At 49.3% G+C, this 26,585-nt stretch overlaps 24 non-coding genes and 1 pseudogene across 24 annotated transcripts; 8 read left to right on the top strand and 17 right to left on the bottom strand.

Moving 5' to 3' along the window:
- The first annotated feature begins 3,663 nt into the window (after nt 1–3,663).
- LOC137987251 (5S ribosomal RNA) lies at nt 3,664–3,782 on the top strand. The gene has a single exon (XR_011120395.1). It is a non-coding gene; the product is annotated as a 5S ribosomal RNA (ribosomal RNA).
- Nucleotides 3,783–4,757: 975 nt separating this feature from the next.
- On the bottom strand, nt 4,758–4,921 carry LOC137987262 (U1 spliceosomal RNA). Its single transcript, XR_011120404.1, has one exon. It is a non-coding gene; the product is annotated as a U1 spliceosomal RNA (small nuclear RNA).
- A 193-nt stretch (nt 4,922–5,114) lies between these two features.
- LOC137987275 (U2 spliceosomal RNA) lies at nt 5,115–5,307 on the bottom strand. The gene has a single exon (XR_011120415.1). It is a non-coding gene; the product is annotated as a U2 spliceosomal RNA (small nuclear RNA).
- Nucleotides 5,308–5,575: 268 nt separating this feature from the next.
- On the top strand, nt 5,576–5,698 carry LOC137987252 (5S ribosomal RNA; annotated as a pseudogene).
- A 980-nt stretch (nt 5,699–6,678) lies between these two features.
- Nucleotides 6,679–6,841, bottom strand: LOC137987263 (U1 spliceosomal RNA). The gene has a single exon (XR_011120405.1). It is a non-coding gene; the product is annotated as a U1 spliceosomal RNA (small nuclear RNA).
- A 196-nt stretch (nt 6,842–7,037) lies between these two features.
- LOC137987274 (U2 spliceosomal RNA) lies at nt 7,038–7,229 on the bottom strand. Its single transcript, XR_011120414.1, has one exon. It is a non-coding gene; the product is annotated as a U2 spliceosomal RNA (small nuclear RNA).
- A 266-nt stretch (nt 7,230–7,495) lies between these two features.
- Nucleotides 7,496–7,613, top strand: LOC137987249 (5S ribosomal RNA). Its single transcript, XR_011120393.1, has one exon. It is a non-coding gene; the product is annotated as a 5S ribosomal RNA (ribosomal RNA).
- Nucleotides 7,614–8,594: 981 nt separating this feature from the next.
- On the bottom strand, nt 8,595–8,758 carry LOC137987261 (U1 spliceosomal RNA). The gene has a single exon (XR_011120403.1). It is a non-coding gene; the product is annotated as a U1 spliceosomal RNA (small nuclear RNA).
- Nucleotides 8,759–8,953: 195 nt separating this feature from the next.
- On the bottom strand, nt 8,954–9,145 carry LOC137987278 (U2 spliceosomal RNA). Its single transcript, XR_011120418.1, has one exon. It is a non-coding gene; the product is annotated as a U2 spliceosomal RNA (small nuclear RNA).
- Nucleotides 9,146–9,417: 272 nt separating this feature from the next.
- Nucleotides 9,418–9,536, top strand: LOC137987248 (5S ribosomal RNA). The gene has a single exon (XR_011120392.1). It is a non-coding gene; the product is annotated as a 5S ribosomal RNA (ribosomal RNA).
- Nucleotides 9,537–10,513: 977 nt separating this feature from the next.
- Nucleotides 10,514–10,677, bottom strand: LOC137987265 (U1 spliceosomal RNA). Its single transcript, XR_011120407.1, has one exon. It is a non-coding gene; the product is annotated as a U1 spliceosomal RNA (small nuclear RNA).
- A 197-nt stretch (nt 10,678–10,874) lies between these two features.
- On the bottom strand, nt 10,875–11,066 carry LOC137987273 (U2 spliceosomal RNA). Its single transcript, XR_011120413.1, has one exon. It is a non-coding gene; the product is annotated as a U2 spliceosomal RNA (small nuclear RNA).
- A 267-nt stretch (nt 11,067–11,333) lies between these two features.
- Nucleotides 11,334–11,453, top strand: LOC137987250 (5S ribosomal RNA). The gene has a single exon (XR_011120394.1). It is a non-coding gene; the product is annotated as a 5S ribosomal RNA (ribosomal RNA).
- Nucleotides 11,454–12,429: 976 nt separating this feature from the next.
- Nucleotides 12,430–12,593, bottom strand: LOC137987260 (U1 spliceosomal RNA). Its single transcript, XR_011120402.1, has one exon. It is a non-coding gene; the product is annotated as a U1 spliceosomal RNA (small nuclear RNA).
- Nucleotides 12,594–12,787: 194 nt separating this feature from the next.
- Nucleotides 12,788–12,978, bottom strand: LOC137987276 (U2 spliceosomal RNA). Its single transcript, XR_011120416.1, has one exon. It is a non-coding gene; the product is annotated as a U2 spliceosomal RNA (small nuclear RNA).
- A 268-nt stretch (nt 12,979–13,246) lies between these two features.
- LOC137987247 (5S ribosomal RNA) lies at nt 13,247–13,365 on the top strand. The gene has a single exon (XR_011120391.1). It is a non-coding gene; the product is annotated as a 5S ribosomal RNA (ribosomal RNA).
- A 975-nt stretch (nt 13,366–14,340) lies between these two features.
- Nucleotides 14,341–14,503, bottom strand: LOC137987264 (U1 spliceosomal RNA). The gene has a single exon (XR_011120406.1). It is a non-coding gene; the product is annotated as a U1 spliceosomal RNA (small nuclear RNA).
- Nucleotides 14,504–14,696: 193 nt separating this feature from the next.
- LOC137987277 (U2 spliceosomal RNA) lies at nt 14,697–14,887 on the bottom strand. Its single transcript, XR_011120417.1, has one exon. It is a non-coding gene; the product is annotated as a U2 spliceosomal RNA (small nuclear RNA).
- Nucleotides 14,888–15,153: 266 nt separating this feature from the next.
- LOC137987285 (5S ribosomal RNA) lies at nt 15,154–15,272 on the top strand. Its single transcript, XR_011120423.1, has one exon. It is a non-coding gene; the product is annotated as a 5S ribosomal RNA (ribosomal RNA).
- A 976-nt stretch (nt 15,273–16,248) lies between these two features.
- LOC137987259 (U1 spliceosomal RNA) lies at nt 16,249–16,412 on the bottom strand. The gene has a single exon (XR_011120401.1). It is a non-coding gene; the product is annotated as a U1 spliceosomal RNA (small nuclear RNA).
- Nucleotides 16,413–16,606: 194 nt separating this feature from the next.
- On the bottom strand, nt 16,607–16,797 carry LOC137987284 (U2 spliceosomal RNA). Its single transcript, XR_011120422.1, has one exon. It is a non-coding gene; the product is annotated as a U2 spliceosomal RNA (small nuclear RNA).
- Nucleotides 16,798–22,436: 5,639 nt separating this feature from the next.
- Nucleotides 22,437–22,628, bottom strand: LOC137987272 (U2 spliceosomal RNA). Its single transcript, XR_011120412.1, has one exon. It is a non-coding gene; the product is annotated as a U2 spliceosomal RNA (small nuclear RNA).
- A 267-nt stretch (nt 22,629–22,895) lies between these two features.
- LOC137987280 (5S ribosomal RNA) lies at nt 22,896–23,014 on the top strand. Its single transcript, XR_011120419.1, has one exon. It is a non-coding gene; the product is annotated as a 5S ribosomal RNA (ribosomal RNA).
- A 976-nt stretch (nt 23,015–23,990) lies between these two features.
- LOC137987258 (U1 spliceosomal RNA) lies at nt 23,991–24,154 on the bottom strand. Its single transcript, XR_011120400.1, has one exon. It is a non-coding gene; the product is annotated as a U1 spliceosomal RNA (small nuclear RNA).
- A 194-nt stretch (nt 24,155–24,348) lies between these two features.
- On the bottom strand, nt 24,349–24,539 carry LOC137987283 (U2 spliceosomal RNA). Its single transcript, XR_011120421.1, has one exon. It is a non-coding gene; the product is annotated as a U2 spliceosomal RNA (small nuclear RNA).
- Between the last annotated feature and the right edge of the window lie 2,046 nt (nt 24,540–26,585).

The following is a 26,585-nucleotide window of genomic DNA, read 5'->3' as shown; positions in this document are numbered from 1 at the left end:
AGATAGATCTCCCAACTACAGAGCACGACTGATCGCGATGAACAATAGAACACATTACAGGCTTGAGACGCTCGGTAATAGCCTTAGAAGCGATTTTATAATCGGTATTTAGCAAAGAGATGGGCGCCAGTTTTTCGGCATGCGCTTATCGTCTTTCTTGTGTATCAGACGCAAGAGGCCCTCTCGCTGAGAGTCAATGAGGAACCCCGATGAAAGCCCTCATTCAAAACACGAGCAAGGGCATCACCAAGATCCCCCCAGAAAGCACATAAAATTCGGTTGGGAGACCATCAGACCCTGGGGACTTGCCGGTTTGAAGACCGCTAACAGCCGAAAAAAGCTCGTCTTTTGTCAACTCCCCTCACAGCTCTCTCGTCAGCATTCGACAGAGAAAGGTCTAGGTCATTAATTAAATCCATTTGAACAGAAAGATCCAAGGTATCCTTGGCAAACAATGACTTATAGAAATCTACAGAGACAATTCCAAATCGTGTTGGGACGTCTTCTCGACGCCATTGGCATCCAGAAGGCAGTCCATGGAGTTCTTTTCAGCACGTTTTTTCTCGAGGCGGAAAAATATCTAGTCGGCCGTTCTCCTTCTTCAACCCACTTGGCACGTGAACGAATTTTTGCGCCCTCCGCTTCCTGGGAAACCAGGGAAGAGAGGGCGCTTTCAAGATCCCTGACCTCAGAAGCGGCCTGGGAGCCACCAGGGCCAGAGAGTTCTTTGCGTGGATCAAGCGCTTGGTCAAAGAACTGCGTTCACTATTAATCTGCCTTTGTTTATTAACGCAAAACTCGATACAAAACCTACGAATGCCAAGTTTTAAAGCCCCCACCAAGCACCAAGGGAATCGAAGTCGGAGACACGCTCCTTAAAGGAAGCAATAAACGCAGACATTTTGCTCTTAAAAGACTCATCGGACAAGAAACTTGTATTAAACCGCCAAACACCGCTACGGGACAAGAAAAATTGTCGAGAGACAAAAATAGACGAACAAAATCGTGGTCCGAAAAAACACACGGCATTACATCGGAGGTTCGAACGTGCGGAACAAGGGAACGAGAAATCAAAAAGCGATCGAGGCGCGAAGCTTGAGAATAGCGGTATTGGCCCAAGTGAAGGAAACACCACGAGGGTTCCGTCTGCGCCAAATATCAACAAGAGAACAGTCTGAAATGAAGGATTTAAGGACTGACTTATCAGGAAGAGAATCATCAACTAGGACAAGACGGTCGAGAGGATTATCGATACATTAAAATCACCGGCCACTATCCGAATAGGGGATAGAAAAAGGAATGCAGATTTGGAAAAAGTGCTTGCGTCCGGTAACGGTGTTTGGAGCGTAAATATTAATGACATTAATCCGCTGCTGCCCCAAAAGTACCAATGCACTTAAGACTCTACCATCTGAATCAAAAATAAAGCGAGAGATGGTTCCTGGAAAATTCGGAGGGGTGAGCAGGGCTACACCAGCCGACCTGCCCGTCCCGAAGGACCAAAAACATTTACCGGGCCATTTACGAGAAAAAGCATCAGCTTGACGTTTGTTTGAAACATGAGTCTCCTGTAATAGGATCAAATCGCAACTTAGGCGAGATAATTCGTTTAGGATCAGGTCACTCTTAGTGGGTGATACAAGCCCACGGACGTTCAGAGAAAGGAGCTTTAGCATTGGTACTAATGGTGGCGTTTACCAACCGTGGTCCACCCTTCAGACTCGCTGTAAGTATGATCCCCGCGCAATCGAGTTCTAGATCGATGACGGTCGTGGCTGCGGGAACGGCCACGCCCGCGACGGTACTCACGATCACGGTCACGTTCACGTTCACGTTCACGGTCACGGTCACGGTCACGGTCCCGGTCACGGTCACGGTCACGGTCACGGTCACGGTCACGTTCCCGTTCCCGTTCCCGTTCCCGTTCCCGTTCCCGTTCCCGTTCCCGCTCCGCTCCCGCTCCCGCTCTCTCGCTCTCGCTCTCGCTCCCGATCACGGCGGCCAACATGACTACTTGTCCTACCAGATCCTTTAGATTCACGTTCAACTTGATCATCCCAGCCTTTTCCTTGTTGAGGAGAGGACCCAGAAACAGACTCAGAACCAACTCCTCACTACTAGATTCATCACTTGCATCAACTAGATTCCTTATGAGCCGCATCGGGGGGCTTCGGAGCTAGGGGGCGTCTCTGCACCTGGGGAGGTTTACTGACTGGAGGAGGCTGAGCAGCAGGAACCGGAGCTGGAGCAGGCGGACGAGAGGCAACAGCAGCATAGGAAGAGGGCTCGGGAGACTCACGAGGACGCGTACGAGGACCAGAAGATGACGGGTCTACATCAGCACTGTGGATAAGGAACGGGCACGCAGCTGTTGAATGATCAGGCTTCATACAAATGGAACACATAGGGTCACACGGACAGGATCTTGACAAGTGGCCAGGCTCTTCGCAGTTGGCGCAGCGCACAGACCGACAGACGGCCGCGAAGTGCCCAAGGGCCCCGCAGCGCCTGCAGGTCTGTGGCTGTCCCGGGTACCAGATCCGAACAAATTCGCCCACTACTCGAACAGAGGAAGGGATGGGCTTGCTGAGACGCATCCGGGCAGTACGGTTCCCATTGAACAAACTATCGCCAGAACGATCCCTACGAAAAGAAAGAACAGTGCCATAGGTGGATAAACGGCCAATCAGAACAGAGTCCGGGAGTTCCACCGGAGCTTCGTAAAGCTTGACCAAGGTTACAGCATTCTGCCTATCACCGATAAGAACACGTGACCCCTCGATATCGAGGTGGGGAATACGGAGCGCTGCTTCTTTTGCCGCAACTGATCTAAAGGTGACGACCCAATTTTTGTTAGAAGCGCAATACTGGATGGACACAATGGAGTCGATATCAACGCCAGCTTCATCAAAACTGCCCAAGATCTTTTGGCTGTTGGAAGGAGAGTCCAACTTAAAAAACACGGAGAATCCCTTCTTAAGAGCCACTCCACGGTTGTCTGGAGAGTGGGACCAAATCTCACGAGGAGAAGCACAGAAACGTACACCACTTTTGGCCATGTTAGCCAGCGCTTGTGGGACAACAACTTCAGACTCCAATGGCGAGAAGAGCTCGGGCGTGAAGGCTTCTTCACCATCAGGAACTTCAGGAACTTCAACAGTGGCATTGGCACAGCGCCAGCATCAGCATCAGCATCAGCATTCATATCTGCGTCGGCAGCATCCATACTCACAATTGTGGGGGGATAACCTCAGCAGTACTAGCATCTTCAGGGTCAGCAACAGCAGCAGTTGAGTCTTCTTCCATAAGTGTTGGGGGGCGCAGACGAAGAGGTCCACGAAGTGTAGCTCCCACTAAGGCCAATTGGTACACTTAGCCAAAAGGCCGAGAAGCGATGCCCGTAAATGCTCACAGCGGACAAGGTGCTCCCAGTCTCATGGCCACGAGATATGGTGGTCCGATTACAATCCGTGCCAAGGAAGGAATGCCCAAAGCCAACCTGAAAGCGAGGCGCACACAACGATCGCCCTTGTACAGTGGGCAGCAGGACCAGCATTGCATGGCACTTGCGTTGACGGCAAGAGGACAAATGCACATTGTGCTTGCTCTGACCTCGTTTTTATTTTCCCTTATAACAAAGTTAATTTTCACGGCGAATTACTTGTCTACGACCATACCACAGGGAAAACACCGGTTCTCGTCCGATCACCGAAGTTAAGCCCTGTCGGGCGGGGTTAGTACTTGGATGGGAGACCGCCTGTGGATCCGCCGTGTTGTAGGCTTCCATTTTTCCTTCTGTACACTTGATTATCTCAAAAAATCTCAGTTTCCTTTAATGAAAGAACATTCCAAACCAGGTTTTTGAACACAACATGCCAACGATATGTCAAAGATGAGACATACAACAAAAACAAAATAGTTCACACGAGAAAGTGGAACTTGTATTCCCAAGGGAGCGCGTGCGCGCGAGATCTTATCAATCCAACGTTTATGACATGAAACGTATCTTTTCGTGTGAGCAAAGAACAGGATACGACAAGTAAAAAATGCATGCACTGTTATGCATTAGATGGAAGTTAACCTAGCCCGGATGATATGCATACAACGAAGGCTACAACACTACAACATTGATCCTGCGAAAACGTGACTTACGTGACGTAGCGCACTTCAAAGTCTTACTGTTCCCTGCTCAACACGGACAGTACGTATTCAAAGGGCCGATAAGACACTATCCTGACCATGAAAGATTTACTTTTTATGATAACAATCCAATTAACTGATAACATAGAGAAACCACAAAGTGTTGGCCACAGAAATGTAACGCCAACTGATCTGGCGGGTCCTCAGTTACTCAATGCAAAACGGGCTCTCCAGAACGCAACATAACACAACGCAAAAGAAATCTATCGCGATGGAGCAGTACAAACACACATCCACTTACGTTTTCGAAACGATGCACGAGGATAAGAGCTCGACCCGCTGGCATTTTCTTGTCTCACTCGTCTATCGATGGAAATCGATGCGGCTGAAATAAACACGTCCTCTCGCTCTCTCTACGGCCAAGAATGAAAGAAATAAAATCACAGTTTTGCAGTGCACCAAGTACGGAACATTCACCTACAATTTCAGCAGTGGAATTCACAAATACAACTCACCTTCCTTAGTCCTTACACCGCCACCGCATCTCCTTCCCTGCCCTGCCTGAAACGTTACCAACAAACCTTCCCATTAGCCAACTTTGCCACCGGGGTTTGGTGCGGGGACTAGCGCGAACGCAGGTCCCCACTACCAGAAATTATACGCTCGAGTTACCCACATTTGGGGTAATCGCAAGGGTCAACCCAATCGAAGTGCAATGAAAGAGCCTCACCTTGAGAGGACTGCCTCCCTGATCACAGTGCCTCCCGCGTCAGGTAAGTATGCCTTTTCAACCTCTCCGGAACCGCAAAACGCAACTTGTCTGCGCATACCATGTGGTAATGGGGGTCACGTGCTCCTCGTCCTGTCGTGTCGTGCTGTCCACTCGCTGCTATGCTACCTAGAAAAGAGAGAGAATGTGAAGGTTGGTTGCTTGGTCATTTGTTCTGCTTTCACTTGATTATTTCTTCCCCAGAGGGAAGTGGGCCACGCTCGGAGGTAGTGCTATACCGAGGCAACCCGTGGCCGGGACGAGGCAAGCCTCTTTTCCACGGCCCAGTTCCAAAAATCAGTTTAATATATGAGCTGCTCGATGAGCAGCGGTATCAGATATTAAGCTGATAAGAACAGATACTACACTTGATCTTAGCCAAAAGGCCGAGAAGCGATGCCCGTAAATGCTCACAGCGGACAAGGTGCTCCCAGTCTCATGGCCACGAGATATGGTGGTCCGATTACAATCCGTGCCAAGGAAGGAATGCCCAAAGCCAACCTGAAAGCGAGGCGCACACAACGATCGCCCTTGTACAGTGGGCAGCAGGACCAGCATTGCATGGCACTTGCGTTGACGGCAAGAGGACAAATGCACATTGTGCTTGCTCTGACCTCGTTTTTTATTTTCCCTTATAACAAAGTTAATTTTCACGGCGAATTACTTGTCTACGACCATACCACCACAGGAAACAACACGGTTCTCGTCCGATCACCGAAGTTAAGCCCTGTCGGGCGGGGTTAGTACTTGGATGGGAGACCCGCCTGGGAATACCCCGTGTTGTAGGCTTCCCTTTTTCCTTCTGTACACTTGATTATCTCAAAAAAATCTCAGTTTCCTTTAATGAAAGAACATTCCAACCAGGTTTTTTGAACACAACATGCCAACGATATGTCAAAGATGAGACATACAACAAAAACAAAATAGTTCACACGAGAAAAGTGGAAAACTTGTATTCCCAAGGGAGCGCGTGCGCGCGAGATCTTATCAATCCAACGTTTATGACATGAAACGTATCTTTTCGTGTGAGCAAAGAACAGGATACGACAAGTAAAAAATGCATGCACTGTTATGCATTAGATGGAAGTTAACCTAGCCCGGATGATATGCATACAACGAAGGCTACAACACTACAACATTGATCCTGCGAAAACGTGACTTACGTGACGTAGCGCACTTCAAAGTCTTACTGTTCCCTGCTCAACACGGACAGTACGTATTCAAAGGGCCGATAAGACACTATCCTGACCATGAAAGATTTACTTTTTATGATAACAATCCAATTAACTGATAACATAGAGAAACCACAAAGTGTTGGCCACAGAAATGTAACGCCAACTGATCTGGCGGGTCCTCAGTTACTCAATGCAAAACGGGCTCTCCAGAACGCAACATAACACAACGCAAAAGAAATCTATCGCGATGGAGCAGTACAAACACACATCCACTTACGTTTTCGAAACGATGCACGAGGATAAGAGCTCGACCCGCTGGCATTTTTCTTGTCTCACTCGTCTATCGATGGAAATCGATGCGGCTGAATAAACACGTCCTCTCGCTCTCTCTACGGCCAAGAATGAAAGAAATAAAATCACAGTTTTGCAGTGCACCAAGTACGGAACATTCACCTACAATTTCAGCAGTGGAATTCACAAATACAACTCACCTTCCTTAGTCCTTACACCGCCACCGCATCTCCTTCCCTGCCCTGCCTGAAACGTTACCAACAAACCTTCCCCATTAGCCAACTTTGCCACCGGGGTTTGGTGCGGGGACTAGCGCGAACGCAGGTCCCCACTACCAGAAATTATACGCTCGAGTTACCCACATTGGGGTAATCGCAAGGGTCAACCCAATCGAAGTGCAATGAAAGAGCCTCACCTTGAGAGGACTGCCTCCCTGATCACAGTGCCTCCCGCGTCAGGTAAGTATGCCTTTTCAACCTCTCCGGAAACCGCAAAACGCAAACTTGTCTGCGCATACCATGTGGTAATGGGGGTCACGTGCTCCTCGTCCTGTCGTGTCGTGCTGTCCACTCGCTGCTATGCTACCTAGAAAAGAGAAGAGAATGTGAAGGTTGGTTGCTTGGTCATTTGTTCTGCTTTCACTTGATTATTTCTTCCCCAGAGGGAAGTGGGCCACGCTCGGAGGTAGTGCTATACCGAGGCAACCCGTGGCCGGGACGAGGCAAGCCTCTTTTCCACGGCCCAGTTCCAAAAATCAGTTTAATATATGAGCTGCTCGATGAGCAGCGTATCAGATATTAAGCTGATAAGAACAGATACTACACTTGATCTTAGCCAAAAGGCCGAGAAGCGATGCCCGTAAATGCTCACAGCGGACAAGGTGCTCCCAGTCTCATGGCCACGAGATATGGTGGTCCGATTACAATCCGTGCCAAGGAAGGAATGCCCAAAGCCAACCTGAAAGCGAGGCGCACACAACGATCGCCCTTGTACAGTGGGCAGCAGGACCAGCATTGCATGGCACTTGCGTTGACGGCAAGAGGACAAATGCACATTGTGCTTGCTCTGACCTCGTTTTTATTTTCCCTTTAACAAAGTTAATTTTCACGGCGAATTACTTGTCTACGACCATACCACAGGGAAAACACCGGTTCTCGTCCGATCACCGAAGTTAAGCCCTGTCGGGCGGGGTTAGTACTTGGATGGGAGACCGCCTGGGAATACCCGTGTTGTAGGCTTCCCTTTTTCCTTCTGTACACTTGATTATCTCAAAAAATCTCAGTTTCCTTTAATGAAAGAACATTCCAAACCAGGTTTTTTGAACACAACATGCCAACGATATGTCAAAGATGAGACATACAACAAAAAACAAAATAGTTCACACGAGAAAGTGGAACTTGTATTCCCAAGGGAGCGCGTGCGCGCGCGCGAGATCTTATCAATCCAACGTTTATGACATGAAACGTATCTTTTCGTGTGAGCAAAGAACAGGATACGACAAGTAAAAAATGCATGCACTGTTATGCATTAGATGGAAGTAACCTAGCCCGGATGATATGCATACAACGAAGGCTACAACACTACAACATTGATCCTGCGAAAACGTGACTTACGTGACGTAGCGCACTTCAAAGTCTTACTGTTCCCTGCTCAAACACGGACAGTACGTATTCAAAGGGCCGATAAGACACTATCCTGACCATGAAAGATTTACTTTTTATGATAACAATCCAATTAACTGATAACATAGAGAAACCACAAAGTGTTGGCCACAGAAATGTAACGCCAACTGATCTGGCGGGTCCTCAGTTACTCAATGCAAAACGGGCTCTCCAGAACGCAACATAACACAACGCAAAAGAAATCTATCGCGATGGAGCAGTACAAACACACATCCACTTACGTTTTCGAAACGATGCACGAGGATAAGAGCTCGACCCGCTGGCATTTTCTTGTCTCACTCGTCTATCGATGGAAATCGATGCGGCTGAATAAACACGTCCTCTCGCTCTCTCTACGGCCAAGAATGAAGAAATAAAATCACAGTTTTGCAGTGCACCAAGTACGGAACATTCACCTACAATTTCAGCAGTGGAATTCACAAATACAACTCACCTCCTTAGTCCTTACACCCGCCACCGCATCTCCTTCCCTGCCCTGCCTGAAACGTTACCAACAAACCTTCCCATTAGCCAACTTTGCCACCGGGGGTTGGTGTGCGGGGACTAGCGCGAACGCAGGTCCCCACTACCAGAAATTATACGCTCGAGTTACCCACATTTGGGGTAATCGCAAGGGTCAACCCAATCGAAGTGCAATGAAAGAGCCTCACCTTGAGAGGACTGCCTCCCTGATCACAGTGCCTCCCGCGTCAGGTAAGTATGCCTTTTCAACCTCTCCGGAACCGCAAAACGCAACTTGTCTGCGCATACCATGTGGTAATGGGGGTCACGTGCTCCTCGTCCTGTCGTGTCGTGCTGTCCACTCGCTGCTATGCTACCTAGAAAAGAGAAGAGAATGTGAAGGTTGGTTGCTTGGTCATTTGTTCTGCTTTCACTTGATTATTTTCTTCCCCAGAGGGAAGTGGGCCACGCTCGGAGGTAGTGCTATACCGAGGCAACCCGTGGCCGGGACGAGGCAAGCCTCTTTTCCACGGCCCAGTTCCAAAATCAGTTTAATATATGAGCTGCTCGATGAGCAGCGTATCAGATATTAAAGCTGATAAGAACAGATACTACACTTGATCTTAGCCAAAAGGCCGAGAAGCGATGCCCGTAAATGCTCACAGCGGACAAGGTGCTCCCAGTCTCATGGCCACGAGATATGGTGGTGGGTCCGATTACAATCCGTGCCAAGGAAGGAATGCCCAAAGCCAACCTGAAAGCGAGGCGCACACAACGATCGCCCTTGTACAGTGGGCAGCAGGACCAGCATTGCATGGCACTTGCGTTGACGGCAAGAGGACAAATGCACATTGTGCTTGCTCTGACCCTCGTTTTTTATTTCCCTTATAACAAAGTTAATTTTCACGGCGAATTACTTGTCTACGACCATACCACAGGGAAAACACCGGTTCTCGTCCGATCACCGAAGTTAAGCCCTGTCGGGCGGGGTTAGTACTTGGATGGGAGACCGCCTGGGAATACCCCGTGTTGTAGGCTTCCCTTTTTCCTTCTGTACACTTGATTATCTCAAAAAATCTCAGTTTCCTTTAATGAAAGAACATTCCAAACCAGGTTTTTTGAACACAACATGCCAACGATATGTCAAAGATGAGACATACACACAAAAAAACAAAATAGTTCACACGAGAAAGTGGAACTTGTATTCCCAAGGGAGCGCGTGCGCGCGAGATCTTATCAATCCAACGTTTATGACATGAAACGTATCTTTTCGTGTGAGCAAAGAACAGGATACGACAAGTAAAAAATGCATGCACTGTTATGCATTAGATGGAAGTTAACCTAGCCCGGATGATATGCATACAACGAAGGCTACAACACTACAACATTGATCCTGCGAAAACGTGACTTACGTGACGTAGCGCACTTCAAAGTCTTACTGTTCCCTGCTCAACACGGACAGTACGTATTCAAAGGGCCGATAAGACACTATCCTGACCATGAAAGATTTACTTTTTATGATAACAATCCAATTAACTGATAACATAGAGAAACCACAAAGTGTTGGCCACAGAAATGTAACGCCAACTGATCTTGGCGGGTCCTCAGTTACTCAATGCAAAACGGGCTCTCCAGAACGCAACATAACACAACGCAAAAGAAATCTATCGCGATGGAGCAGTAAACACACATCCACTTACGTTTTCGAAACGATGCACGAGGATAAGAGCTCGACCCGCTGGCATTTTCTTGTCTCACTCGTCTATCGATGGAAATCGATGCGGCTGAAATAAACACGTCCTCTCGCTCTCTCTACGGCCAAGAATGAAAGAAATAAAATCACAGTTTTGCAGTGCACCAAGTACGGAACATTCACCTACAATTTCAGCAGTGAATTCACAAATACAACTCACCTTCCTTAGTCCTTACACCGCCACCGCATCTCCTTCCCTGCCCTGCCTGAAACGTTACCAACAAACCTTCCCATTAGCCAACTTTGCCACCGGGGTTTGGTGCGGGGACTAGCGCGAACGCAGGTCCCCACTACCAGAATTATACGCTCGAGTTACCCCACATTTGGGGTAATCGCAAGGGTCAACCCAATCGAAGTGCAATGAAAGAGCCTCACCTTGAGAGGACTGCCTCCCTGATCACAGTGCCTCCCGCGTCAGGTAAGTATGCCTTTTCAACCTCTCCGGAACCGCAAAACGCAACTTGTCTGCGCATACCATGTGGTAATGGGGGTCACGTGCTCCTCGTCCTGTCGTGTCGTGCTGTCCACTCGCTGCTATGCTACCTAGAAAAGAGAAAAGAGAATGTGAAGGTTGGTTGCTTGGTCATTTGTTCTGCTTTTCACTTGATTATTTCTTCCCCAGAGGGAAGTGGGCCACGCTCGGAGGTAGTGCTATACCGAGGCAACCCGTGGCCGGGACGAGGCAAGCCTCTTTTCCACGGCCCAGTTCCAAAAATCAGTTTAATATATGAGCTGCTCGATGAGCAGCGTATCAGATATTAAGCTGATAAGAACAGATACTACACTTGATCTTAGCCAAAAGGCCGAGAAGCGATGCCCGTAAATGCTCACAGCGGACAAGGTGCTCCCAGTCTCATGGCCACGAGATATGGTGGTCCGATTACAATCCGTGCCAAGGAAGGAATGCCCAAAGCCAACCTGAAAGCGAGGCGCACACAACGATCGCCCTTGTACAGTGGGCAGCAGGACCAGCATTGCATGGCACTTGCGTTGACGGCAAGAGGACAAATGCACATTGTGCTTGCTCTGACCTCGTTTTTATTTTCCCTTATAACAAAGTTAATTTTCACGGCGAATTACTTGTCTACGACCATACCACAGGGAAAACACCGGGTTCTCGTCCGATCACCGAAGTTAAGCCCTGTCGGGCGGGGTTAGTACTTGGATGGGAGACCGCCTGGGAATACCCCGTGTTGTAGGCTTCCCTTTTTCCTTCTGTACACTTGATTATCTCAAAAAATCTCAGTTTCCTTAATGAAAGAACATTCCAAACCAGGTTTTTTGAACACAACATGCCAACGATATGTCAAAGATGAGACATACAACAAAAACAAAATAGTTCACACGAGAAAGTGGAACTTGTATTCCCAAGGGAGCGCGTGCGCGCGAGATCTTATCAATCCAACGTTTATGACATGAAACGTATCTTTTCGTGTGAGCAAAGAACAGGATACGACAAGTAAAAAATGCATGCACTGTTATGCATTAGATGGAAGTTAACCTAGCCCGGATGATATGCATACAACGAAGGCTACAACACTACAACATTGATCCTGCGAAAACGTGACTTACGTGACGTAGCGCACTTCAAAGTCTTACTGTTCCCTGCTCAACACGGACAGTACGTATTCAAAGGGCCGATAAGACACTATCCTGACCATGAAAGATTTACTTTTTATGATAACAATCCAATTACTGATAACATAGAGAAACCACAAAGTGTTTGGCCACAGAAATGTAACGCCAACTGATCTGGCGGGTCCTCAGTTACTCAATGCAAAACGGGCTCTCCAGAACGCAACATAACACAACGCAAAAGAAATCTATCGCGATGGAGCAGTACAAACACACATCCACTTACGTTTTCGAAACGATGCACGAGGATAAGAGCTCGACCCGCTGGCATTTTCTTGTCTCACTCGTCTATCGATGGAAATCGATGCGGCTGAAATAAACACGTCCTCTCGCTCTCTCTACGGCCAAGAATGAAAGAAATAAATCACAGTTTTGCAGTGCAACCAAGTACGGAACATTCACCTACAATTTCAGCAGTGGAATTCACAAATACAACTCACCTTCCTTAGTCCTTACACACCGCCACCGCATCTCCTTCCCTGCCCTGCCTGAAACGTTACCAACAAACTTCCCATTAGCCAACTTTGCCACCGGGGTTTGGTGCGGGGACTAGCGCGAACGCAGGTCCCCACTACCAGAAATTATACGCTCGAGTTACCCACATTTGGGGTAATCGCAAGGGTCAACCCAATCGAAGTGCAATGAAAGAGCCTCACCTTGAGAGGACTGCCTCCCTGATCACAGTGCCTCCCGCGTCAGGTAAGTATGCCTTTTCAACCTCTCCGGAACCGCAAAACGCAACTTGTCTGCGCATACCATGTGGTAATGGGGGTCACGTGCTCCTCGTCCTGTCGTGTCGTGCTGTCCACTCGCTGCTATGCTACCTAGAAAAGAGAAGAGAATGTGAAGGTTGGTTGCTTGGTCATTTGTTCTGCTTTCACTTGATTATTTCTTCCCCAGAGGGAAGTGGGCCACGCTCGGAGGTAGTGCTATACCGAGGCAACCCGTGGCCGGGACGAGGCAAGCCTCTTTTCCACGGCCCAGTTCCAAAAATCAGTTAATATATGAGCTGCTCGATGAGCAGCGTATCAGATATTAAGCTGATAAGAACAGATACTACACTTGATCTTAGCCAAAAGGCCGAGAAGCGATGCCCGTAAATGCTCACAGCGGACAAGGTGCTCCCAGTCTCATGGCCACGAGATATGGTGGTCCGATTACAATCCGTGCCAAGGAAGGAATGCCCAAAAGCCAACCTGAAAGCGAGGCGCACACAACGATCGCCCTTGTACAGTGGGCAGCAGGACCAGCATTGCATGGCACTTGCGTTGACGGCAAGAGGACAAATGCACATTGTGCTTGCTCTGACCTCGTTTTTATTTTCCCTTATAACAAAGTTAATTTTCACGGCGAATTACTTGTCTACGACCATACCACAGGGAAAACACCGGTTCTCGTCCGATCACCGAAGTTAAGCCCTGTCGGGCGGGGTTAGTACTTGGATGGGAGACCGCCTGGGAATACCCCGTGTTGTAGGCTTCCCTTTTTCCTTCTGTACACTTGATTATCTCAAAAAATCTCAGTTTCTTTTAATGAAAGAACATTCCAAACCAGTTTTTTGAACACAACATGCCAACGATATGTCAAAGATGAGACATACAACAAAAACAAAATAGTTCACACGAGAAAGTGGAACTTGTATTCCCAAGGGAGCGCGTGCGCGCGAGATCTTATCAATCCAACGTTTATGACATGAAACGTATCTTTCGTGTGAGCAAAGAACAGGATACGACAAGTAAAAAATGCATGCACTGTTATGCATTAGATGGAAGTTAACCTAGCCCGGATGATATGCATACAACGAAGGCTACAACACTACAACATTGATCCTGCGAAAACGTGACTTACGTGACGTAGCGCACTTCAAAGTCTTACTGTTCCCTGCTCAACACGGACAGTACGTATTCAAAGGGCCGATAAGACACTATCCTGACCATGAAAGATTTACTTTTTTATGATAACAATCCAATTAACTGATAACATAGAGAAACCACAAAGTGTTGGCCACAGAAATGTAACGCCAACTGATCTGGCGGGTCCTCAGTTACTCAATGCAAAACGGGCTCTCCAGAACGCAACATAACACAACGCAAAAGAAATCTATCGCGATGGAGCAGTACAAACACACATCCACTTACGTTTTCGAAACGATGCACGAGGATAAGAGCTCGACCCGCTGGCATTTTCTTGTCTCACTCGTCTATCGATGGAAATCGATGCGGCTGAAATAAACACGTCCTCTCGCTCTCTCTACGGCCAAGAATGAAAGAAATAAAATCACAGTTTTGCAGTGCACCAAGTACGGAACATTCACCTACAATTTCAGCAGTGGAATTCACAAATACAACTCACCTTCCTTAGTCCTTACACCGCCACCGCATCTCCTTCCCTGCCCTGCCTGAAACGTTACCAACAAACCTTCCCATTAGCCAACTTTGCCACCGGGGTTTGGTGCGGGGACTAGCGCGAACGCAGTCCCCACTACCAGAAATTATACGCTCGAGTTACCCACATTTGGGGTAATCGCAAGGGTCAACCCAATCGAAGTGCAATGAAAGAGCCTCACCTTGAGAGGACTGCCTCCCTGATCACAGTGCCTCCCGCGTCAGGTAAGTATGCCTTTTCAACCTCTCCGGAACCGCAAAACGCACTTGTCTGCGCATACCATGTGGTAATGGGGGTCACGTGCTCCTCGTCCTGTCGTGTCGTGCTGTCCACTCGCTGCTATGCTACCTAGAAAAGAGAAGAGAATGTGAAGGTTGGTTGCTTGGTCATTTGTTCTGCTTTCACTTGATTATTTCTTCCCCAGAGGGAAGTGGGCCACGCTCGGAGGTAGTGCTATACCGAGGCAACCCGTGGCCGGGACGAGGCAAGCCTCTTTTCCACGGCCCAGTTCCAAAAATCAGTTTAATATATGAGCTGCTCGATGAGCAGCGTATCAGATATTAAGCTGATAAGAACAGATACTACACTTGATCTTAGCCAAAGGCCGAGAAGGATGCCCGTAAATGCTCACAGCGGACAAGGTGCTCCCAGTCTCATGGCCACGAGATATGGTGGTCCGATTACAATCCGTGCCAAGGAAGGAATGCCCAAAGCCAACCTGAAAGCGAGGCGCACACAACGATCGCCCTTGTACAGTGGGCAGCAGGACCAGCATTGCATGGCACTTGCGTTGACGGCAAGAGGACAAATGCACATTGTGCTTGCTCTGACCTCGTTTTTATTTTCCCTTATAACAAAGTTAATTTTCACGGCGAATTACTTGTCTACGACCATACCACAGGGAAAACACCGGTTCTCGTCCGATCACCGAAGTTAAGCCCTGTCGGGCGGGGTTAGTACTTGGATGGGAGACCGCCTGGGAATACCCCGTGTTGTAGGCTTCCCTTTTTCCTTCTGTACACTTGATTATCTCAAAAAATCTCAGTTTCCTTTAATGAAAGAACATTCCAAACCAGGTTTTTTGAACACAACATGCCAACGATATGTCAAAGATGAGACATACAACAAAAACAAAATAGTTCACACGAGAAAGTGGAACTTGTATTCCCAAGGGAGCGCGTGCGCGCGAGATCTTATCAATCCAACGTTTATGACATGAAACGTATCTTTTCGTGTGAGCAAAGAACAGGATACGACAAGTAAAAAATGCATGCACTGTTATGCATTAGATGGAAGTTAACCTAGCCCGGATGATATGCATACAACGAAGGCTACAACACTACAACATTGATCCTGCGAAAACGTGACTTACGTGACGTAGCGCACTTCAAAGTCTTACTGTTCCCTGCTCAACACGGACAGTACGTATTCAAAGGGCCGATAAGACACTATCCTGACCATGAAAGATTTACTTTTTATGATAACAATCCAATTAACTGATAACATAGAGAAACCACAAAGTGTTGGCCACAGAAATGTAACGCCAACTGATCTGGCGGGTCCTCAGTTACTCAATGCAAAACGGGCTCTCCAGAACGCAACATAACACAACGCAAAAGAAATCTATCGCGATGGAGCAGTACAAACACACATCCACTTACGTTTTCGAAACGATGCACGAGGATAAGAGCTCGACCCGCTGGCATTTTCTTGTCTCACTCGTCTATCGATGGAAATCGATGCGGCTGAAATAAACACGTCCTCTCGCTCTCTCTACGGCCAAGAATGAAAGAAATAAAATCACAGTTTTGCAGTGCACCAAGTACGGAACATTCACCTACAATTTCAGCAGTGGAATTCACAAATACAACTCACCTTCCTTAGTCCTTACACCGCCACCGCATCTCCTTCCCTGCCCTGCCTGAAACGTTACCAACAAACCTTCCCATTAGCCAACTTTGCCACCGGGGTTTGGTGCGGGGACTAGCGCGAACGCAGGTCCCCACTACCAGAAATTATACGCTCGAGTTACCCACATTTGGGGTAATCGCAAGGGTCAACCCAATCGAAGTGCAATGAAAGAGCCTCACCTTGAGAGGACTGCCTCCCTGATCACAGTGCCTCCCGCGTCAGGTAAGTATGCCTTTTCAACCTCTCCGGAACCGCAAAACGCAACTTGTCTGCGCATACCATGTGGTAATGGGGGTCACGTGCTCCTCGTCCTGTCGTGTCGTGCTGTCCACTCGCTGCTATGCTACCTAGAAAAGAGAAGAGAATGTGAAGGTTGGTTGCTTGGTCATTTGTTCTGCTTTCACTTGATTATTTCTTCCCCAGAGGGAAGTGGGCCACGCTCGGAGGTAGTGCTATACCGAGGCAACCCGTGGCCGGGACGAGGCAAGCCTCTTTTCCACGGCCCAGTTCCAAAAATCAGTTTAATATATGAGCTGCTCGATGAGCAGCGGTGAATGGCAGACCAAAGGTCACCAGTCGACAGACTCATCCAACGCCTGAGGCATTGGTCACCAGTATTAGGCGACAGAGGCGAAATAAAACTAAGCAAATCAGGTGGTACAGAGGGTGAATTAAGCAGGTGGCCCGAAGCGAAAAACGAGCTTGTTGGAAACATAGAGGCGATGACTCCATCCGCCCCCCACTGGCGGGCAAAATAACGTCGACGTCTCCGGGTTGAAAAACGCTTGAAGAGCAAGGGGAGGTGGAACTTGACACGGGCCTTTGCTCCCTCAATGACGGCGAGGGCCCCAGGTTGACAGAACGAAAGCGGTAGTCATTGCGGGCCAGCCAGATGTGAAACTTACAGGCACACAACAGGTAACTGAAGACTTTGGGCACTGCGTGAAGCTCAGTGGAATTGAAACCAAAAAGTAAATGGCGACGCTCAAGCACAGGACACATAGGCGAGAAATGAAAAAGGAGGGACTGTAGCCAACCAACAACACTTTGAGCAAGGGGACACACAAAGAGCAAATGCGACAGTGACTCGACGACAGGACCACAAAAACAAGCGGAGGAGACAGATAAACCAAAAGAGAGAAGACGCTCAGCAGTGTAAATCACACCATGAGCTACCTTCCAGGAGAAATCAACAACAAAGCGGTCAAAATCAAAGAAGTGGAACTGGCGCCACGTATCATACCAGTAAAGGTCCCCAAAGGAGGGAAAGAACTTAACTACACAGTGCGGTGTGACAGAGGAACAGGATAAAAGAAACTGGTAACCGACTTTGGCAGAGAAAAAAAGCCACGGAGGCGACAACGTGAGGGTCAGAGGATGCGAAAACCAAAGTTCCCCGGGAGGGGGAAAAAGAGCCACCAAGCGACTCCCAGGCCAAAAGCAAAGAGGAGTAAAATGGCGGTAACAGGGACCTGTCGAAGGCAGCGGGACGGGAGAAAACATCAAGAGAGGAGGCAGCAAAACACGATTGAAACCAGTACGACACAAAGGAGGACCAGCTTGACGAGGACAAAGTAGACCGTTTGACCCACTGACCCAGAAGCGACCAAACCTTGAGCTTAATGTCCACCACCGAGAAACCTCCCAGCGATGTGGGCTGAACGACCACAGCACGTGCAACGAGCTCCCGCTTGGTTTTCCAGAAGAATGAGAAAACAAGGGAGTTAAGTTCTTTAAGTACCCAGGGGGGCATGTGGACCAGGGATGCCACATACCAAACCCTGGCGAGGGCCAGGCAATTGATGACCAAAGCCTTGCCATGAAAAGACAAGGAGCGCTGACGCCAGGAGGAGAGGACGCGTTCCACAGCCTCTATCCGAGGCCGCCAATTAGTTCATCAATGTCATGCGGGCCAATGAAGACTCCGAGGATTTTAAGCTTAGAAGATGTCCAGTCGAGAGGGACAGGGGGGTCAGTTCGGCCAGCCCAAGACCCCAGCCACAAGCCGCGAGACTTTGTCAGGTTGAGCTTGGATCCAGAACCAAGCTCATACCTTGTGTAGGTGTCAAAAACAGCCCTAATGGAGGCATCGGAGGACAAGATGAGCGATGTGTCATCCGCGTACTGGGAAATTGGAGAGAGCGGTGAGGGCAGTCCAGGCAGCAAAGGTCCAGTAATGGCGGGATTTGCTCGAATATTGGCGGCCAAGACCTCAGCGACCATAACATACAGCAAAGGTGCGAGGGGGCAGCCTTGACGCACCCCCCGTGTGAGACTGAAAAAGTTTGAGACATGACCGTTAACAATGACAGCACTCTGAACAGCATTATAGAAAAGGCGGATCCAGCGCAGAAAGGAGGTTTGGAAACCCATTCTGCAGAGGGTGGCATGCAGAAAGGACCAATCAACGCGATCAAACGCTTTTTCTTGGTCGAGCGAGAGGATGGCACAAGGAGACCCGGATTGCGTGGCGTAATGGACCATGTCTCGGAGATAAGCGACGTTCTCACCAATATAACGACCGGGGACACCACAGGTTTGATCCTCAGCCACCACGGCATGAATAACCTTCAGGAGACGCCCAGCGATGACGCGGGCAGCGAGCTTGTAGTCCACACTAAGGAGGGAAATTGGCCGCCAGTTACGAGGGTTCAGCCGGTCACCCGTCTTAAAGATGAGAGAAATGATGCCTCGACGCTGAGAGAGGCTGAGAGTGCCAGCCTCATAACATGAGTTCAGGACGAGCACGAGGTCCTGTCCGAGCACCGGCCAGAATTTGACATAAAACTCCATAGGGAGGCCATCCAAGCCCGGGGTCTTGCCTCGAGCCATCCCACATAAAGCAGTATAACACTCCTCCGACTGGAGAGGACCATCACACTGTTGAGCCTGGTCGGCGGACAAGGTGGAGGTGAGGGCGTCGAGCAGGGAAAGAGCCACGTCCCCGTCAGTAGGCTCGGCACTAAACAAGTTAGAATAAAAGGAAGCAAAAGCCTGGCATAGGTCCTTTGAACTCGAGACCACTGTGCCATCATCGCATCGAAGTGCTGAAATAAGTCGGTCGGCGGCACGCTTCTTTTCCAGACGGAAGAAAAAGGCCGAGGAGGTTTCACCTTCCTCAACCCATTGGCCCGAGCACGGACTTGGGCTCCCCGAGCTGCCTCGAGGTCTAGGGCAGCAAGGGCAGACAGGGTAGAATGGTACGGCTCAACACAGGAGGTGAAACCGGCATCAACACGGTTCTTAAGATGCCCAGCTAGTCGGCCAAGGAGGTCTCGACACTGCGATGTTTTCTTTCGAGCGCTCAGCGCAATATTTAATTGTGAGGCCTTTGATTTGGCTCTTGCCCTTATCCCACCACTTAGCTAGTGACGGGAAGGACAGCATGGACTGCCTCCAAACGGACCAAAAATTAGTGATATGCTGGATATAGTCCTCATCATTGAGGACAGAAATGTTGAGCTTCCAGAAACTGTCCCAGGAGCAGCAATGTCTGGGACACTACAAGAAAGCACCACACCACAGTGATCCGAAAACGGACAAGGAATAATATCGCAAGTCAAGACTGATGGTAACAGGAGTACGGGGCACCAATGAGATCAATACGGGAGGCCATAAGGCCGTCTGAGCGAGTCCAAGAGAAGGCAGAATCGGAAGGATGCAGGTGCCTCCAAATGTCCAGACAACAGCAGGAGTCAAAAAGACGTTTTAAGGTAGCAGTACTTTCGCGGGAAGTGTCAGAGACATTGGAGCCCCGACGATCGAGGGCGCGGTCGAACACAGTGTTAAAGTCCCCGGCAAGGAAGGTCGGATAGGTGGGATCAACCCAAGACGAGACGTCGTCCAGGAAGTCGTCACGGGCTGGGTTGCGATTGGGGGCGTAGAGACAGCAGATACGAAACGGGTGCCCAGAATGGGTAAAGTGGCAAAAAACAACACGCCCAGCGGTGTCACACCAAGAGCTCGTAAGGGTGACCGTGGGGCGGAATAAAATGATGCAACCACAAGAGTGTGCAGAGCCAACAGAAGCAACTGCATTAAAACCAGATGAACGAAACCAGACTGACATTCACTGTCTGAAGAGCAGTGGGCCCTCTTGTAGGCAGACAATGTCAGGGACCTGAGGAAAGGAACGTAACCAGTGCAGAACACCAGCGCGCTTGGACGAGTCCCTGAGACCATTGGTGTTTAAGGAGAGGATAGAGAGAGCCATAACTGAGAAGAAAGAGAGAGACAGCACAACTAGGAGCGACGGCTCCGAACCGGGGCAGGGGGAGCCAAGGAGGGAAGGCCAGAATGAACAGCCCTCCCAGACTCCCTGCCCTTTCCAGACTTCGAGCGGCCGGGGACCGCAGAACCAGGAAGAGGTTTCTTCGCTTTCTTCTTAGACTTGACCTGATCATCAGAGGAAGCCTCAACATCCGAAAGTCCACGCTTAGTGACTGGTGAATCAGTCAGCTCGACCTCGTTAACCATTACGGGAGACAGAGATAGAACCTGTGGGGTATTTACAGGGGTTACATTGATGCCCGTTAAAGGGTCATCGTCACTAAATATACTTTGACTGTATTCAGTCTCATTAACTAGTTCATTATCATTCGTATCCATTTCTTTTCCATTATTACTATTATCCATTTCCATTTCTTTTCCATTAACTACAGCATTATTTGTCATTTCTTTTCCAGTAACTACATTATTACTATTATCCATTTCCATTTCTTTTCCATTAACTATAGTAGTATTGTCCATTACACCAACTACGTTACTACTAGTGTTAACATTGTATTACTCTGTGGCGCAGCCAAACCATCAGACGCAGCGGCGGGGGAGGCAGCCACCTGCACGCGCGTCGAGGACCCACCATTACCGTTTTAGGGAGGGCCGCACCCTCCTTAACATTTACTGGTGGCAGGAGAGGCCATGGGTGGAGTACCAGGGGGGATAACTCATTGTCCCTGAGGTCGGTGTGGGAACCCCAACTTGAAATACCAGGTTGCGTGGGGGCAGGAGGACGAAGGGTTACCCCCTCGTCCCCAGAGTCCTCATGGTCAGAGCTTGCAGGAGAAGTGGGAAGGTCCTCAGGACCAGAACTGACATCCAGGAGGGGAGGCAGCGACTCCGGGGGAGTGGCACCAACAACAAGTGAAGCGGACGGATGGGCGGGGGTCGCAGGCGAAGATGGTGGGTTCCCCCAGGCATTGGGGGGGTTGGGCAATCCCTGGCCATGTGACCAGGCTCCCGACACCTGCGGCACTTCCCGCGCAAGTCACAGTTTTTGGTGAGGTGTTCCCCACGACAGATATCACATTCGGCCGGCTGACCCACATACCACACCTTACATTTATATCCAGCAATGTCCAGATTACGAGGGATCCGGCCAGAACGAACCATTTTGATGATACGGGCTCCAGTGCAGATTGCAGGGTCACCCGGGTAATGCTGGTGCCTTATCGTCTCCACCTTCCCGTACGAGGAAAAGTAGGGCCGGAGGCGATCATCACTCTCCTCAAAGGGATAGTGATACAACATAACATTTTGAGCTCGAGGCCCAGCATACATGACTTTGCACTTAGCACCAGCTAAAGTGACAAAATCATAACCTTCAACAATATTTTTACATTTTGGGTCAGCGAAAGTAATCTGAACCAGTTTTACGGGAACAAACTGAATACTGTCAATCACAAAGGGGGTGAACTTTCCCTTGATGGCTGTAACAAGTTCCGCCCTGGGAACAGAGGTTGGAACATCGGAAAGGTCGAGGACTACTGTCCTCTTAAAGGCCGCAAGAGGCATGATGAAAAGGGAAAAAGAGAAAAAACAGTCCCCCCGGAAAGCAAAGCTCCCAGGAAGGGAACAGAAAGACTGGCTACCCTGGGTTATGGCAGGACGCCAAGCATAAGTCCCCAGGAGGGTCACCAGTAAAACTCAGGAATCAAAAATCTTACCACAAATCCCAAAAACGCTTGTCCCCACACTCCAATTCCAATACGGAACTTACGCGTACCACAAGGAAAGGCACGAACCTGGCAGATAATAAAAACCCGCGTCAGGTAAGTATGCCTTTTCAACCTCTCCGGAACCGCAAAAACGCAACTTGTCTGCGCATACCATGTGGTAATGGGGGTCACGTGCTCCTCGTCCTGTCGTGTCGTGCTGTCCACTCGCTGCTATGCTACCTAGAAAAGAGAAGAGAAATGTGAAGGTTGGTTGCTTGGTCATTTGTTCTGCTTTCACTTGATTATTTCTTCCCCAGAGGGAAGTGGGCCACGCTCGGAGGTAGTGCTATACCGAGGCAACCCGTGGCCGGGACGAGGCAAGCCTCTTTTCCACGGCCCAGTTCCAAAAATCAGTTTAATATATGAGCTGCTCGATGAGCAGCGTATCAGATATTAAGCTGATAAGAACAGATACTACACTTGATCTTAGCCAAAAGGCCGAGAAGCGATGCCCGTAAATGCTCACAGCGGACAAGGTGCTCCCAGTCTCATGGCCACGAGATATGGTGGTCCGATTACAATCCGTGCCAAGGAAGGAATGCCCAAAGCCAACCTGAAAGCGAGGCGCACACAACGATCGCCCTTGTACAGTGGGCAGCAGGACCAGCATTGCATGGCACTTGCGTTGACGGCAAGAGGACAAATGCACATTGTGCTTGCTCTGACCTCGTTTTTATTTTCCCTTATAACAAAGTTAATTTTCACGGCGAATTACTTGTCTACGACCATACCACAGGGAAAACACCGGTTCTCGTCCGATCACCGAAGTTAAGCCCTGTCGGGCGGGGTTAGTACTTGGATGGGAGACCGCCTGGGAATACCCCGTGTTGTAGGCTTCCCTTTTTCCTTCTGTACACTTGATTATCTCAAAAAATCTCAGTTTCCTTTAATGAAAGAACATTCCAAACCAGGTTTTTTGAACACAACATGCCAACGATATGTCAAAGATGAGACATACAACAAAAACAAAATAGTTCACACGAGAAAGTGGAACTTGTATTCCCAAGGGAGCGCGTGCGCGCGAGATCTTATCAATCCAACGTTTATGACATGAAACGTATCTTTTCGTGTGAGCAAAGAACAGGATACGACAAGTAAAAAATGCATGCACTGTTATGCATTAGATGGAAGTTAACCTAGCCCGGATGATATGCATACAACGAAGGCTACAACACTACAACATTGATCCTGCGAAAACGTGACTTACGTGACGTAGCGCACTTCAAAGTCTTACTGTTCCCTGCTCAACACGGACAGTACGTATTCAAAGGGCCGATAAGACACTATCCTGACCATGAAAGATTTACTTTTTATGATAACAATCCAATTAACTGATAACATAGAGAAACCACAAAGTGTTGGCCACAGAAATGTAACGCCAACTGATCTGGCGGGTCCTCAGTTACTCAATGCAAAACGGGCTCTCCAGAACGCAACATAACACAACGCAAAAGAAATCTATCGCGATGGAGCAGTACAAACACACATCCACTTACGTTTTCGAAACGATGCACGAGGATAAGAGCTCGACCCGCTGGCATTTTCTTGTCTCACTCGTCTATCGATGGAAATCGATGCGGCTGAAATAAACACGTCCTCTCGCTCTCTCTACGGCCAAGAATGAAAGAAATAAAATCACAGTTTTGCAGTGCACCAAGTACGGAACATTCACCTACAATTTCAGCAGTGGAATTCACAAATACAACTCACCTTCCTTAGTCCTTACACCGCCACCGCATCTCCTTCCCTGCCCTGCCTGAAACGTTACCAACAAACCTTCCCATTAGCCAACTTTGCCACCGGGGTTTGGTGCGGGGACTAGCGCGAACGCAGGTCCCCACTACCAGAAATTATACGCTCGAGTTACCCACATTTGGGGTAATCGCAAGGGTCAACCCAATCGAAGTGCAATGAAAGAGCCTCACCTTGAGAGGACTGCCTCCCTGATCACAGTGCCTCCCGCGTCAGGTAAGTATGCCTTTTCAACCTCTCCGGAACCGCAAAACGCAACTTGTCTGCGCATACCATGTGGTAATGGGGGTCACGTGCTCCTCGTCCTGTCGTGTCGTGCTGTCCACTCGCTGCTATGCTACCTAGAAAAGAGAAGAGAATGTGAAGGTTGGTTGCTTGGTCATTTGTTCTGCTTTCACTTGATTATTTCTTCCCCAGAGGGAAGTGGGCCACGCTCGGAGGTAGTGCTATACCGAGGCAACCCGTGGCCGGGACGAGGCAAGCCTCTTTTCCACGGCCCAGTTCCAAAAATCAGTTTAATATATGAGCTGCTCGATGAGCAGCGGTGAATGGCAGACCAAAGGTCACCAGTCGACAGACTCATCCAACGCCTGAGGCATTGGTCACCAGTATTAGGCGACAGAGGCGAAATAAAACTAAGCAAATCAGGTGGTACAGAGGGTGAATTAAGCAGGTGGCCCGAAGCGAAAAACGAGCTTGTTGGAAACATAGAGGCGATGACTCCATCCGCCCCCCACTGGCGGGCAAAATAACGTCGACGTCTCCGGGTTGAAAAACGCTTGAAGAGCAAGGGGAGGTGGAACTTGACACGGGCCTTTGCTCCCTCAATGACGGCGAGGGCCCCAGGTTGACAGAACGAAAGCGGTAGTCATTGCGGGCCAGCCAGATGTGAAACTTACAGGCACACAACAGGTAACTGAAGACTTTGGGCACTGCGTGAAGCTCAGTGGAATTGAAACCAAAAAGTAAATGGCGACGCTCAAGCACAGGACACATAGGCGAGAAATGAAAAAGGAGGGACTGTAGCCAACCAACAACACTTTGAGCAAGGGGACACACAAAGAGCAAATGCGACAGTGACTCGACGACAGGACCACAAAAACAAGCGGAGGAGACAGATAAACCAAAAGAGAGAAGACGCTCAGCAGTGTAAATCACACCATGAGCTACCTTCCAGGAGAAATCAACAACAAAGCGGTCAAAATCAAAGAAGTGGAACTGGCGCCACGTATCATACCAGTAAAGGTCCCCAAAGGAGGGAAAGAACTTAACTACACAGTGCGGTGTGACAGAGGAACAGGATAAAAGAAACTGGTAACCGACTTTGGCAGAGAAAAAAAGCCACGGAGGCGACAACGTGAGGGTCAGAGGATGCGAAAACCAAAGTTCCCCGGGAGGGGGAAAAAGAGCCACCAAGCGACTCCCAGGCCAAAAGCAAAGAGGAGTAAAATGGCGGTAACAGGGACCTGTCGAAGGCAGCGGGACGGGAGAAAACATCAAGAGAGGAGGCAGCAAAACACGATTGAAACCAGTACGACACAAAGGAGGACCAGCTTGACGAGGACAAAGTAGACCGTTTGACCCACTGACCCAGAAGCGACCAAACCTTGAGCTTAATGTCCACCACCGAGAAACCTCCCAGCGATGTGGGCTGAACGACCACAGCACGTGCAACGAGCTCCCGCTTGGTTTTCCAGAAGAATGAGAAAACAAGGGAGTTAAGTTCTTTAAGTACCCAGGGGGGCATGTGGACCAGGGATGCCACATACCAAACCCTGGCGAGGGCCAGGCAATTGATGACCAAAGCCTTGCCATGAAAAGACAAGGAGCGCTGACGCCAGGAGGAGAGGACGCGTTCCACAGCCTCTATCCGAGGCCGCCAATTAGTTCATCAATGTCATGCGGGCCAATGAAGACTCCGAGGATTTTAAGCTTAGAAGATGTCCAGTCGAGAGGGACAGGGGGGTCAGTTCGGCCAGCCCAAGACCCCAGCCACAAGCCGCGAGACTTTGTCAGGTTGAGCTTGGATCCAGAACCAAGCTCATACCTTGTGTAGGTGTCAAAAACAGCCCTAATGGAGGCATCGGAGGACAAGATGAGCGATGTGTCATCCGCGTACTGGGAAATTGGAGAGAGCGGTGAGGGCAGTCCAGGCAGCAAAGGTCCAGTAATGGCGGGATTTGCTCGAATATTGGCGGCCAAGACCTCAGCGACCATAACATACAGCAAAGGTGCGAGGGGGCAGCCTTGACGCACCCCCCGTGTGAGACTGAAAAAGTTTGAGACATGACCGTTAACAATGACAGCACTCTGAACAGCATTATAGAAAAGGCGGATCCAGCGCAGAAAGGAGGTTTGGAAACCCATTCTGCAGAGGGTGGCATGCAGAAAGGACCAATCAACGCGATCAAACGCTTTTTCTTGGTCGAGCGAGAGGATGGCACAAGGAGACCCGGATTGCGTGGCGTAATGGACCATGTCTCGGAGATAAGCGACGTTCTCACCAATATAACGACCGGGGACACCACAGGTTTGATCCTCAGCCACCACGGCATGAATAACCTTCAGGAGACGCCCAGCGATGACGCGGGCAGCGAGCTTGTAGTCCACACTAAGGAGGGAAATTGGCCGCCAGTTACGAGGGTTCAGCCGGTC

The sequence above is a fragment of the Montipora foliosa genome, unplaced genomic scaffold (assembly GCF_036669935.1).
Source record: "Montipora foliosa isolate CH-2021 unplaced genomic scaffold, ASM3666993v2 scaffold_325, whole genome shotgun sequence".
Taxonomy (NCBI): domain Eukaryota; kingdom Metazoa; phylum Cnidaria; class Anthozoa; order Scleractinia; family Acroporidae; genus Montipora; species Montipora foliosa.
The sequence above is the reverse complement of the archived record's forward strand: the minus strand, read 5'-3'. Positions and strand labels throughout refer to the sequence as shown.